The sequence below is a fragment of the Zingiber officinale genome, chromosome 6B, assembly GCF_018446385.1.
Source record: "Zingiber officinale cultivar Zhangliang chromosome 6B, Zo_v1.1, whole genome shotgun sequence".
NCBI lineage: Eukaryota > Viridiplantae > Streptophyta > Magnoliopsida > Zingiberales > Zingiberaceae > Zingiber > Zingiber officinale.
Genome location: NC_055996.1, coordinates 97,773,783 through 97,781,654, shown reverse-complemented (window position 1 = coordinate 97,781,654; position 7,872 = coordinate 97,773,783).

The window sequence follows — 7,872 nt, the reverse complement described above, 5'->3', positions numbered from 1 at the left end:
TCCATGCAACTCCTTTCTTCCTTAGAAGAGGAGCATTGAGCCTTCGGAAGGCTCACACTATGTGACATTGGTAGGAATCCCTTTTTGAAATTCTACATGGCAAAATGATTAAGTACTTTGTCAATATATATACTCTGACTCAACTGAGTCTTTCATTGAGAAATAATTCCCAAGCTATGTCATCACATACTACAGTATAGGGATATCATTTCCAATGAGAAGTGTGTCATCTATATACAAGATGAGAAAGATAACTATGCACCTACTAACTCTTTTGTAGACACAAGGTTCATCTTCATTCTTAATGAAATAAAACTATTTGATTGCATCATCAAATCAAATATTCTAGCTTCTAAAAACTTTTTTTAAACCATAAATGAACCTTTGCGACTTACATAACTTTTCAGCAACTATTGGATCTACAAAACCCTCAAGTTGTATCATATACACGCCCTCGAGTATATTTTAATTTAGAAATACAGTTTTGACATCCATCTGTCAGATCTCATAATCATGGTAAGTCGTAATAGCAAGCATGATCCAAACAGACTTAAACATTGCAATTGGTAAAAAGGTTTCATCATAGTATATATTATGAATCTGCTTGTATCCTTTAGCTACTAATCATCCCTTATATGTATGCATATGACCATCTATGTCAGTCTTTCACTTAAAGATCCACTTACACTAAATAGGTTTGATCTTTTTAGGTGGATCAACTAAAGCCCATACTTGGTTAGTATACATGAATTCCATTTCGGATCTCAAGGCCTCTAGCCATTTCTCAAAACCTGATAGGATGTAAGCTCGTTGAGATCAACAGGCATTACATCACCGAGGTCAGACAAGAGAAAAGAATATATCTCAAGTTGACATGCATCCTATCAGATCTACGTAGAGATTGTTCTACTCGAACAGGTTGTTGTTCCACAACTTCTTGCAGTGTAACAGATTCATAATCCACAACACTTTTTAGTGTCTATTCAATTTCCATCAATGCCTCAGTGCTAATTTGTATATCTCAAATTTCCTCAAGATCAACTTTACTCCCACTAGCTCTTTTAGAAATAAATTTCCTTTCCAGAAAAATATCATTCTGATAACAAACACTTTGCCTTGTGTGGGATCATAAAAGTAATATTCCTTTGTTTCTTTAGGATATCCTACAAAATAGCACTTATCTGATTTGAGTCCTAATTTCTCTGAGACTTGACATTGAATGTAAGCCCCTATAATCCCAAATCTTCATAAAAGACATCTTAGGATTTTTCCCAGTCTATATTATATATGGTGTCTTTATGACGGCTTTAGATGGAATGCGGGTAAGTGTGAAAGCAGTCGTCTCTAGAGTATGCCCCCAAAATGAAGTAAGAAGATCTATTTAACACATTATTGATCGTACCACATCTAATAAAGTATGATTTCTCCTTTCTGATACATCATTCCATTGTGGTGTTCCAGGTGGAGTGAGTTGAGATATGATCCCAAACACAATGAGATGGTCACGAAACTCTTGGCGAAAGTATTTCCTGCCTCGATCTGATCAAATCATCTTAATACGCTTACCAAGTTGCTTTTATACTTCATTATTGAATTCTTTGAACTTTTCAAAGAATTCTGACTTGTGTTTCATGAGATACACATAGTCATATCTACTGAAATCATCAGTAAAAATAATAAAGTATTGATGACCTCCTCTAGCTGCTATATTGAAAGGGCTAGTAACATTAGTATGTATGAGTCTTAACAAATCATTAGCTTTTTCACTATGTCTACTAAAAGGAGCCTTTGTCATCTTGCTTAGTAGACAAGATTTGCATACCTCATATGATTCAAAATCAAATGAGTCTAAGAGTTCATCCTTATAGAGTTGTGATATGTGATTCTCATTTATATGACCCAAGTGACAATGTCAGTGATATGTTTAGTTTAAATTAATAGATTTAAATCATTTTATATTATAGATTAAGTTTTTAAAGTCTAGAACATAAAATCCATTTATAAGATGTGCACTGCAATAGAACATATCATTTAAATAAATAGAACAACATTTGTTCTTTATTATAAATGAAAAATCTTGCTTGTCCAAACAAGAAATAGAGATAAAGTTCTTAGTTAAAGTAGACACATAAAAACACTCTTCAAGTTCTAAAATAAACCCAGTGGGCAAAGATAAAGAATATGTTCCTACAGCTATAACAGTAACTCTTGCAACATTGCCTACTCATAGGTCCACTTCATCCTTTGTCAACAAGCTACTCTTTCTATAGCTCTGAGGTAGAAATCTCACTTCTCTTCCTTTTATCTTCCTTCAGATACAATTTACAGTTCCTCTTCTAATGTCCGGTCTCACCACAATAAAAGCAGGTTCCTTACTTAGGCACCCCGCTTTTAGATTTCAATGTATAAGATTTGGACATGCCTTTGGCTTGGGGCTTACCCTTACCTTTGGGCTGTCGTTTGCCTTTGCCCTTTTGCACCATCAAAATAGTATTAGGCTTTGTCTTCTTAAGGTTGAGTTCGACAGTTCTTAACATACTTAACATCTAAGGCAATGACTGATCAATTTCATTCATGTTATAGTTCATAACAAATTGACTATAGCCTTCTGCAACGATTGCAGAACTAGGTCAGTGGCCCATTCTTGGCCCAATGGAAATCCTAATCTTTCAAGGTTCTCTACGTACCCAATCATTTTAAGTGCATGAATTCGTACGAGACTTCCTTCTTGCATTTTGTATGAAACAAAGTCTTAGATATCTCAAATCTCTCATGTCTTGCCCGCCCTTGATATAATTGTCCAAGATGTTCAACCATACCATAAGCATCCATGTTATCATGTTGCTTCTAAAGCTCAGAGTTCATGTTGGCAAGCATAAAGAATGACACATCCAATGCATCATCTTGATGCTTCTTATAAGCATCCTTATCAGCACAAGTAGCAGTAGTGGCGGGTGGTTCAGGAATGGGTTATTCTAGGACATACAATTTCCTTTCTTGGTTGAGGACAATTTACAAGTTTCTATATCAGTCTATGAAATTAACTCCATTGAGCTTATCCTTATTAAGGACAGATCGGAGTGAGAGTGTATCAGACGTATTTGTTGACATAGTGATCTATAACAAAAATACAGAAATAAATACTATATTTCAATCATTTAATTAGATCTTTAATTAAATTATTCTCCCGTTGAATTGTAAAACTTGGTAGGAGCAAGTCATGGATGTGAGCAATCATAGTTTACCCACAATACTAGGTCTATACCCAAAAGCAATGACATTAAGTGGGACAAGATTCATATTATACCTCTTCTTAAGTTAGTTTTGACTAATCGCCCAAGACTTGTATAATTTAGGTAGGCAATATGTACCAATTACATCGTATGTAGGGGTGTCAAAAATGAACCCGACCCGACGACCCAACCCGAGTCGACCCGAAAAAAATCGGGTTCGGGTTGGGCATTTTTGGATTTGGGTCGGGTTCGGGTTGGAGGGTTGGAGAGTAAAAAAGTTTCGGGTTGGGTCGGGTTGGGTTCGGGTTGACCCGGGTTGACTTAAATATAGGATTTTGTGGGGTTAAATCAAATTTTATTTTAAAAATTTAGATGTTTTTATGTATATTAATATCATGTTTGTATGATAATGACGGAGTATTGAGATAAAAGTGAAGAATTATAGGGAAAATAGCCCAAAAAATTCGTTTTGAATCGAATTTTCGGGTTATATGGGTCGGGTTCGGGTTGGTCGGGTTCGGGTTCGGGTTGAGGTGTTTTGGGTTGAATTCGGGTTCGGGTTGGGTTAAAAAAAAAAAAACTTAATTCGACCCAACCCGACCCGACCCACCCGAATTGACACCTCTAATCATATGTAACTCTTGGATAGTTATGTGAACAATACTATTTATTCGTTTGTCCATCGTATGAGATATGCCTCTAAGTTTTCAATCCAATTGAGGTAACATAGTTAAGTCTTACCCAAAGTTCAGTAGTCAGATATCACAATTGTCTTATCACACTCTATCAAGATAAATCGAGTCACTTTACTTTAGCAAACATGTCTACAATTGATCAAGATAGTGTAGGACCGTTATGGCCGGCTAGAAGGGGGGGTTGAATAGCCCTGTAAAACAAAAACAAAAACACCATTCTCGAATTCTTAAACTAACACTTGTAAATTAAAGTAAGCAGAAAGTAAATCAGAAAAACGAGGCACCGGATTTGACTTGGTTACAACCAAGGAGGTTGTTAATCCAAGGAATGTCGCACTAGTATCTCCTTCGGGCGGAGAAGCCTCTTACAGTAGTGAAAGCGCAAAATAAAAAAGCTAATCTAAAACTGAAGCGTAAAAGCGTTGGAAATGAATTGCTCTGAGTTGTTGAAAGCTTCTGGACCAAGGCTATATTTATAGCCTTGGTTGGGGTGCCTTGAGGGTTCCGGGCTCCCTGGGGGGATAAGTTTTATCCCCCAACGTTCAGATCGAGTTTTGACTCGATCTAGTCAAATATCAACTTCCAGGCACCCCGGTACGTTCTGGGCGCCTCAGTACGTTCCGGGGCGCCCTGGAGGGGTTCGGGCACCTCGGTCAGCTCCGGGCGCCCCGGACCCAAAAGTCAACTCCGGTTGACTTTTTCGGTCCGGGTCCTCTGCTTCGGCTCTGGTCGCCTCGGTCCGGGTCTTCAACTCCGGATCCGCTCGCTTGGGTGATCTCAGACATCCGGAAAAGGGCTCACCCGAACCCAACTTCCGGTCTTCTCGAGTGGGCTTACGCTCCGGCTTCTCGTCCCTCGGAATCGCCGTGTGTTTCCTTTTCGTCTGTCGGCGTACTCATCCGCAGTTTTCGTCTCTCGGATGCACCACGTGTCGTCCTTCTCGCTAGCTGCGTCTCTTGCTCCTCGAGCAGTCTTCCGCCCCGACTTTCGTCCCTCGGAACCACCGCACGCTTCCTTCTCGTCCGTCGGTATACTCTTCCGCAGCGCCTCGTCTCTCGGACGCACCGCGTGTTGTCCTTCTCGTTAGCTCCGTCTTCCGCTCGACTACCTGTGCTCCTAAGCTTCTACACACTTAGACACAAGGTTAGAAATACACAGGACCTAACTTAACTTATTGATCACACCAAAATAACCTTGGGGTTCCAACAGATAGTAGTGAGTACCAAACTTTGTTACGCATATGAAATTGACTTAATTATGTTCTAACTAAAACATGCATCATATATAGGCATGACATACATCAAAATATATATATATATATATATATATATATATATATATATCATGACATGGTTATGACCCATATACTAGATTTTCTCAAGCCAATGAGAAGATCAAAAGATCAACCTAAGGAATTGCATCTTCTCCGAATACTTCCTCGCTTGCCATGTGTCGTTGGCATTCTCCTTTTTTCCATTGTCATTTAGTAGCCTAGTATTATTTTTAATTGTACACTACAATGAAAAAAAAATCTCGAGTTACATTCAAGAGTAGTCTAATTTTACAACTAGAAGTATATGTTGGTGCAACCTTAGGTCAAGGTTGACCTGGTTGACCAGACTCGAGTTGACTTGACTCGAGTTGTGTTTTGATGTTTGACGAGTTATGTTTGACAATGTTTGACGTGAACAGAAAAGTTGTATCTTGATGTTTGACAAGGATACAAGCTTGGGAGATTGTGGGTGCAACCAGTGGTCAAGGTTGACCTGGTTGACCTGAGATGAGTTGACCAGACATCTGGTGAAAAGACCAAGCAGGGAGCTTGGCACGGGAAAAGTTCAAGTATGGAGACTTGGCACGGAGAAGTCCAAGTATGAGAACTTGGCAAATGGAAGTCGGAGAGGGCTCGGTAGCTCGTTCTCCGGACTAGGTCAGAGAGGGCTCGGTAGCTCGTTCTCTGGACCGGATGTGGAAAGTCCTGGTGAGTGAAGCCAGGCAGACGGATAAGTCCTGGTGAGTGAAGCCAGCCAGTGGGAAAGTTCTGGTGAGTAAAGCTAGGCAGTTGTGAAAACCCTAGTGAGTGAAGCCAGACAGTGGGAAAGTCCTGGTGAGTGAAGCCAGACAGTGGGAAAGTCCTGGTGAGTGAAGCCAGGCAGTTGGAAAGTCCTGGTGAGTGAAGCCGGGCAGATTGGAAATCCTGGTGAGTGAAGCCAGGTGAAAACCCTAGTGAGTGAAGCTAGGTGAAAGTCCTGGTGAGTGAAGTCGGGCAAGGGAAAATCCAGATGGATCAAGGGTGATCGGACATCTGGTGTTGAGAAGGTCAAGTAGGTCAAGGGAGTGACCGGCTACTTGACACGAAGAGAAAAGTCCAAGTGGGTCAAAGGGATTGATCGGACACTTGGTGGGGAGTCTTAGCAGGTCAAGGGAGTGACCGGATGCTAAGCATGATGTATCAAGAGGTCAAGGTTGACCGGATATTGGTTTGGACTTGGTTTGGGCAAAAACCACAACCTGGATCGGTCTGGTGACCGATCCACTGATACTGTGGTTTCCTGATCGGTCTGGAGACCGATCAGAGGAAGCTCTGATCGGTCCCCAGGACCGATCAGGGTACACACAGAGAGTTGGGCAACTCTGTGAAGCATTCTGATCGGTCTGGGGACCGATCAGCATAGAGCCTGATCGGTCCCCACGACCGATCAGATCAGCCCCAGACCGATCAGGGTGATGCCTGATCGGTCTGGCCCTAGCCGTTGAGAGACAATGGCTAGATTCTTCTGCTGTCTTTGGCCTCTGTTCTTCTGGCAGGGTATAAAAGGGCTGAGGGCTTCTACAGTGGAGTCTCTCTTACTCTTCTTCTGCTTCTTCTTGTTCCTGCCTCTTCTTCTTGCTGCTGCAAGTTCTTCTGCGAGCTTTGCTGAGCTCTTCGTTCCTAAATCTTTTTGTGAGCTTCCACTCGGCTGGGACCAACTGATCAGTTGCTGTTGCTGTTGTGGTTGGATCCGAGAAGCTACTGCTTCATCCAGTCGAAGAGAAGGTAAGTAAGCGAAGGTGTTTCATACATTTGTATTGTATTTTGCATCTTGCTGCTTTCTACTCCTGTATTGCTTTTGCAAAACATTGTGGCGAGGTTTCTCCACCCAGAAGGAGTGTTACATTAGTCGGTTCTCCGGGGTCTCATCCACCGACGGATTGATCGGATTCGTCCACCTTACGGACACGCCGAGGAGTAGGAGTTTCATCTCCGAACCTCGTTACATCGACGAGTTTGAGGTTTGCTATTCTCCGCTTTCGTTTCTATTCGTTTTATTTCCGCTGCGCTAACTTGATTTGTAGAAAGAAACACGAATTTGGGGCGGCTATTCACCCCCCCCCCCCCTCTCTAGCCGCGATCATCGATCCTAACAAGTGGTATCAGAGCAAGGTCGCTCTTCGTTGGATCAACGCCGAGGGGAGTACGAGCTAGAGAATGGAGTTATTTGGAGAAGACGTCACAATTCCACCTTTCTACGATCACGACGACTTCATGTTTTGGAAGGTAAGAATGAAGTACTTTCTTATGACTAACCTTGAAAATTGGAGTTGTGTTCAATTAGGTTTCAAGTCTCCAATGGACAAGAAAGGAGAAACCCTAGAGAAGAAGGAGTGGACCAAGGAACAAGTCCACCAATCCCTAGTCAACGATGAGGTATTGAAAATTTTTGAATTTTCTTTACCTAATGATGTTTTGTGTAGGATTGGTGGATATAACGATGCCAAGGAGTTGTGGAACAACTTGGCAAAGTTCCATGAGGAGAACTCCACTTCAAGTCATGAAGAGGAGTCAAGTGAGCCAAGTAGCTCACTTCATGGAGGAATGGATTTAGAAGTTGAGGGCCACTCAACATCTAAAGAAGAAGAGGAGGAGAGTTCTTCTTCAAGTTCGGAGCAAGAAGAAGAAGCTT